General features: G+C 34.2%; 1 protein-coding gene across 1 annotated transcript in view; it reads right to left on the reverse strand.

Annotated features, from left to right (window-relative positions):
• The window catches only part of PlexB (plexin B), a 69,590-nt gene extending 65,083 nt beyond the window's left edge, over positions 1-4,507 (reverse strand). The window contains exon 1 of the mRNA XM_080149735.1: positions 4,363-4,507. The gene's annotated coding sequence lies outside the window, so the exon portion shown is untranslated. The remainder of the gene's footprint in view (positions 1-4,362) is intronic.
• Between the last annotated feature and the right edge of the window lie 2,540 nt (positions 4,508-7,047).

A 7,047-nucleotide genomic window follows, 5' to 3' on the forward strand; every position in this document is an offset into this window, starting at 1 on the left:
GAAAGCTATAGACACAACCAGGCATCCTGTTACTTTTAAATAAGGAATTAGGTTAGTTTGCGTCTGCTTCGCTTCTGGAAAAGTTGTCATTCTTGTTGAACTAAGCCATATGGGGGGGGGAGGGGTAACTAGTTGTACCCAGGGAGGGAGGAGACATTGGGCTGTTTATTACCCTAGACCCCAAAGTTTTATAATAACGTTTTCTTATTCATTGGCTCAATGACTTTAGGGGCATGTATTTAATTTTGATTGGTTGGTCAATAACTTGAGTGTTCAAACGTTTCAACCACTAGCTGAGAGATTGGTTAATAATACCTTGCACACAAGTATAATTTACAGTCCAATGATACCTTCCTCCCTGCATATTTATACAACATTAGCTTAACATATTTTTAAAAGCGAAGCTTTTCTATAATTAGGGTCGGTCCGTCCGTCCGTACGTCCGTCCGTCCGTACGTCCGTCCGTCCGTCCGTCACGGATAGCTTTTTTCGTTAATTTAGACATGTTAGAATTGTCCTATCGCTTTCAAATTTTGCATGGTGATTCCTTTAGTAGTTAGGTACGATTTAGAAAGCGTAGCAACTCTATAATCATTACCAAAATGTCCGTACGTCCATTTTAAACATGTTGATTTTTTTACTTTTTTAAATAGCTTTTTTCGTTTATTTAGGCATGTTAGAATTGTCCTATCGATTTCAAATTTTGCATGGTAGTTCCTGTAATAGTTAGGTACGATTTAGAAAGCGTAGCAACTCTATAATCATCACCAAAGTGTCCGTACGTCCATTTTAAACATGTTGATTTTTACATTTTTAACAACAAATTTGTATGTGACCTAATTATCCGATTGGTCTGATTTTTGGTATACTGATTCCTGGGACAACAAAGTACAATATTATAAGCGAAGCAACTCTATAATCAAGTCCTAAAAATGTAAGTATGTCCATAATCATTATCCTGTATCAAGCAGTTTTTCAACAAATTTACTTACAATTTTGATTTGACTCTTATACATTCGCATTCTGATTATTCAGTTCTGACATTATACAAGTGATAATGTCCGTTTGTCCTACAGTTTCAGAGCTTCGCTTTTATGGATGTTGTCATCCTTGTTTTAATCTAAAAACAAACACTCTCCCCCAACCCAAGATTTAACGATATTTCCAAAACATATGGACCAAAAATGTATAGTTTGAAGAAAACTATGCTTTCTTTAGGATAGGTTAAGCAGAGGTTAGAAAGACGAGCCCCGAGGGGGTTAATTACAGCGGCTAGAAATAAAAAGAAAAAGGATCTCTGTCTGTGTGTTTGTCTGTCTGTACTGAAGGATCTCTCTTACCGCTGAACCGATTTGGTTCTCCTTTACAGTGTAGCTTCTTTAAGGTCATGGGAAGGCGTATATTGTATATCTATTTTGGGGTAGGGTACCACCACACTCCCAAGAGAAATAGCAAAAAAAAATATAGCGCCAAACGTCTATTTTTTAAACATAAATTTTTTAATGCTATTTTTAAAAGCGAAGCTTTTCTATAATTAGGGTCGGTCCGTCCGTCCGTCACTCCGTACGTCCGTCCGTCCGTCCGTCACGGATAGCTTTTTTCGTTAATTTAGGCATGTTAGAATTGTCCTATCGATTTCAAATTTTGCATGGTGATTCCTTTAGCAGTTAGGTACGATTTAGAAAGCGTAGCAACTCTATAATCATTACCAAAATGTCTGTACGTTCATTTTAAACATGTTGATTTTTTTACTTTTTTAACATCAAATTTTTATGTGATCTAATTATCGGATTGATCTGATTTTTGGTATATTGATTCCTGGGACAACAAAGTATAATGTAATAAACGAAGCAACTCTATAATCAAGTCCTAAAAATGTAAGTATGTCCATAAACATTATCCTGTATCAAGCAGTTTTTTAACATATTTACTTACAATTTTGCTTTGACTCTTATACATTTATATTAGGATTATTCAGTTCTGAAACTATACAAGTGTTAATGACCGTTTGTCCTACCGTTTCAGTGCTTCGCTTTTATGGATGTTGTCATCCTTGTTTCATAAAATATAAATGTATCGAAACTTATTATGATTATTCCTATTACGATGAGGAATCAAAGAAAAGAGGATTTTGGTGGTCAAGAATAGTTATTTCTTTCATCGTATTATAAACAGCTTTCTGCAATTATAGAATGTACAATTATAGGATAAAAACCAGTTTTTTAACCCAAAAGTGCCAAAGGCACGGGCTAAAAAAACTGGTTTTAATCTTATGATTGTACATTTTTATATTCGTAGAAAGCTGGATATAATACGATGCTAGACATAATTTTTTCGTATGAATGAGAACCGGTTCCTATCCACCGGATTCGAATGAATACGAGAAATAGTTCTAAGTGGAAGTACAAAAAAAAATTGACGCACAAAGCTAAAGTTGGCAAGGTAGGAAGAGAACAATGGACACGCCGCACAAGTTCCCAAAGTTTTATAATAATATTTTTTTATTCATTGGTTCAACAACTTTGGGTTTATTTTTTCAATTTGGATTGGTTGGTTTATTGAGTGTCCAAACGTTTTGATCTCCAGTTGCAATCTACAAAAGGGGTAATTTTGTGTATCATCATTGCCATTGGGTATGTATATCGATTTATCGGCCATTGTCTTATCCCTTTAGATCCCTATAAAGTCGGACACGCCCTAAGTGGGCCCCCTTGTTAATAAACATAATTGCCCCCAACCAGAAGCCTGCTTTATTTCAATCAAGGAGGGAGGGAGGGGACATTGGACTGTAAATTATACTACTACCCAATGTATAAGTCATTCAATGGCTTAGCAACTTAAGAAACTTTTATTATCTACCTAACTATTATAGAAATCATCATGCAAAGTTTGAAATCGAATGAACAGTTCTATCATATCTAAATTAATAAGAAAAGCTAACGTTCCGGACCCTAATTATAGAAAATCTTCGCTTTACACAAGGATGTCAACATCCGTAAAACAACATATAAAAAGGTCAGCCAAACGAAAAACTTGAAATTGAATAGGTATTGTTAAAAAGCTTCGCATTAAAAATTTGCTTGAGCGAGAGAGAAGAGAGAGAGAGAGAGAAAGAAAAAGAGAGGGAGATAGAGAGAGAGAGTAAGGGAGAGAGGCATGTGGAGAGAGAAATAAAAAGGTTATAGATCAAATAGCTTCAAATTTTCTATAATTCAAATTTTTAGTGCCGAAGCTACTCTTTAATTAAATTTGTCAGTCCGTTCGTACGTGAAATCTTGATTTTAGGTCGGAGCCGGAGCCAAATCCGGAGCCGCCATCATCACAGATTTCTGATTTTTCAGTTCTCTTCTGATACTTTACAAGTGTTAATGTTCGTTTGTACTAACATTTCAGAGCTTCGCTTTTATGGATATTGTCATCCTTGTTCAACACCAACTATCGTTAAGTAAAGTAATCCTTTAAACGAACTTAAATCGGGAATTTAAAAGCTTTAATTGGGTCAGTAATTTACAGTCCATTGTCCCCTCCCTCCCTCACTCCGTGATTGCATCTCCGGCCCAAAATTCTCATTTTAATTTGAAATATTAAATTTCAACAAAAAGCGGAGCACAATTTATATTTAGAAAACAAGGATGACAACATCCATAAAAGCGAAGCTTTGAAACGATAGGACAAATGGACATTAACACTTGTAGAGTGTCGGATCTAAATAAGCAGAATATTAAAGAAGCTAATTGTCCCGGACTGACGGACCGACGGAATCTATAGAAAAGCTTCGCTATTAACAAGGATGATAAAGCACAAAAAAAACATTAATAAACAAACATTTATAAAAAATATCATTTTTAATAGGGTTGGCAATCCGTCTAATTTTTGGATCGGATTCGGATTCTTACAAGAATCAGTCCAAAAATATAACGGATTCTCCGCGGATTCCGGATTCTTATTTTTTGACGGATTCCGGATTCTAGATTCTAGCAACATTTTAAAAGGTTTTTTTTGAAAATAGATTACCTAAGGGATTTTTTACTGGGTACTGGGCAGAATCTAAAGCTGCGTTTTTTCATATTTTCACAGTAGCTTTTCTCTTATTTCTAGACCCTACAGCAGCGGCTAAAATGACTGTTAAAAATTAAAACACATATTCGGACAAAAAAACTCAAGACTGTAATTTTAGCCTAGCAATTATCCGAATCCGCTATTAAAAAACGGAATCCGGATTCTGAAATTCCAAAATTGGCCAAAAATTGGGCGGATTCGGATTGCCAACCCTAATTTTTATATTTTGTAGCGTGAACGACAGACAGACGGACATACAATAAACCTATAGACTAGCTTCGCTAACTCTAACAAAAATCTTACCTATGTAGTATTTATATTAAAGTTTGATTCACTTTTAAAATTAACTTTTTAATTTGTAACTAAAAATCACCTTTTTTTAACTATGTGCACTTTATATTTGATTTTTTTTAAATAACTAAATATTTGGGATTTTCATTTTTAATCTGGAAAAATAAATTTTTAAAAAACAGTTCTAATTGAAAAAAGCTTCGCATTTAAAATTTGCTTGAGTGAGAGAAAAAGAAAAGAGAGATGGAGAGAGAGATAGAGAGAGAGAAAGAGAGAGATATATAGAGGGAGAAGGAGAGGGAGGAAGTGAAAGGAAGAGAAGAAGCGAGAGAGAGAAAGAAAGAGCGAAAGAAAGAATGAAGTAATACATAGTAGCGGTTAAAAGAGCTAAAACATGCCCAATTATTATGGGAATCTTTTCTTTAACACTTTATACTGCAAACCGATTATGAAGTCGATTTTGTGAAGGACGTAATAACGTACCGACCCTAGTTATAGAGAAGGCGCGCTATCAAAATGAAAAAAAAGACAATGGCCGATAAATTGATGTACATCCCCAATGATGATACAGAAAATTACCCTTTCTGTAAATTACAATTAGGTTTTGAAACTTTTTGACACTTAACTTAATAAACCAACATATCAAAAATCAGTAAAAGTCCCTAAAGTTGTTAAGCACCAACAAAAAAGAAAACTTTATCTTAAACTTTGGGGACTAGTGTAATAAACACCCCAATGTCTCCTCCCTCCCTATAAAAGAATTCTAATAAGAGAAAAGTGAAATGAATAACAAATGGATCTATCCGATCAAACAAAGAAGTAAGATGATTTTTTGTCTGTAGCAAAGTATCTCGTTAACAACCGATTCGGTTCTCCTTTACAGTGTAGCTTCTCATGGCTAAGTCTTAGGAAGGTATTTAGCTTTTATACTATAAAAAAAAGAGAGGGGGGGGCGAATTGAAGTCCATGCCTTAAGGGCCCCCAGAGGCCTCAAATGGCGTCGCAGCTAGTCATATAATATTAAAGAAGTAAGATTTATTGTCTGAAGCTTTAGATCTCAATGACTTCTAACTAATGGCGCTATAGCTACATTTAAGGGAAGCGTAATATAAGCGTAATAACCTGGGATGGTTTTAGGCTAATTTTTTCTTTTCGATCCATTCGATTTCTAAAAGCCTCTAGATGCTATGGGGTGCAGCCGCTGATTTAAAACATAACTAGCAGCTACGACACACTGAAAGCCTTTAGGAGAGTCAAATAGATGAAGAAAAAAACAAATTTTGTCTAAAAGGGGATATTTTTTATTGGTAAGGACGAGAAGCCCTCCCTTAACGAAGTTAAAAACCTCCCTTGGACCTATAAAAAGCTGTTAAGGAGAACCATATATTTGATTCAGCAGTTAGCGAGATCCTTTGTTATAATAAACAAAAAAAAAGCTTACTACTTTATACTATAGTATAATGCCGTTAAAAAGAGGATAAGGCGATAGGAAAAATAGATATATGAAATGTAAAAAAGTGAGAGTTAGAAAGAAAATTACTTATAATCGAAGCCTTGTGCTACGGGTTTGGGGCACCACGTTATAAACTTACAAAAATATGTTCTAAAACATTAATTTCATATCAAATTTACTAAAATTTATAATATAAAAACATTTTATTAACAAATTTGAATATTATTATATATAAATGTAAGAAAATAAATTATTTTAAAGATTTGTTTTGATACAAAAACCGCATCAAATTGTTCTACCTGTCTTTATTTCTATATAATAAAACATTATAATATAAAACTAATGGAATTACTTAAAAATGTACATAAAAACAAACAAAAATGCGGTAAATTTTTTTCACAAAATCCACGAATATTTATTGTCACAAAAATGCGCGAAAAAGTTTGTTTATAATAAAGAAAAATTAAGAAATAATCATAGAATGATATTATCACTTGGAGGATTTTTTTCTACTAACCCCTCCCTCCCTTCCCCACCCCTTCTTCTCTCACCCCCACCCCATAAAACCCCTCTCCTTCTCCCAACAGAATTTTCCCCTCTCCCTCTCTCCCGCCTTCTCAAAAGCCCTAAACTAAGCCTAAAGTAATGTTGTCAGATTTTTAAAATAATTCGGCCCGACACCAGGTTATTTCTAAAGACGTTAAAAAGTGAACCTAATACTGCCATGTTAGGCGCGTGACATAAATAGCTAGATAGTAGGGAATGCCATTCCCCATAAACAGTCGCAACTCACAACAGCCTCGTACGTATGAGGTAATTTATAGGTTTTGTCCCTTCAAATATCAGTCTGGCAAAACTAATCTATACTACATCAACCCTTGCACCCCCTTTGTACCTCCCCTATTTGTTCTTTCCCCTAACTCTTAACAAGCTATTGATCTGACGAACTTTTTCGCTCTATTAAGAGTCAAACCTAAAGAAAGATAGCTTTTCTATCTAAATGAAAACGTTGAAAAATATCTTTTATAACTTTTCAAATGTTTTATAAGTTTTAATAAAAGCTGACGTCTTTTTGGGAAAAATATTCATTCACTTTTTTAAAGGGTGTTCGAAGAAACCCCAATTTGCAAATAACGTTGCCAAACAAATAGTAACTTTACATACCAAAACGTTTTTGGTAAATTTTTGGTAAACAACTGATCTCAAAATTTATTGAGAAAAAAAAACATTATGCGTGCTCCTAG

This window comes from Acartia tonsa, chromosome 15 (genome assembly GCF_053477335.1).
Source record: "Acartia tonsa isolate MP-2025a chromosome 15, ASM5347733v1, whole genome shotgun sequence".
Taxonomy (NCBI): Eukaryota; Metazoa; Arthropoda; class Copepoda; order Calanoida; family Acartiidae; genus Acartia; species Acartia tonsa.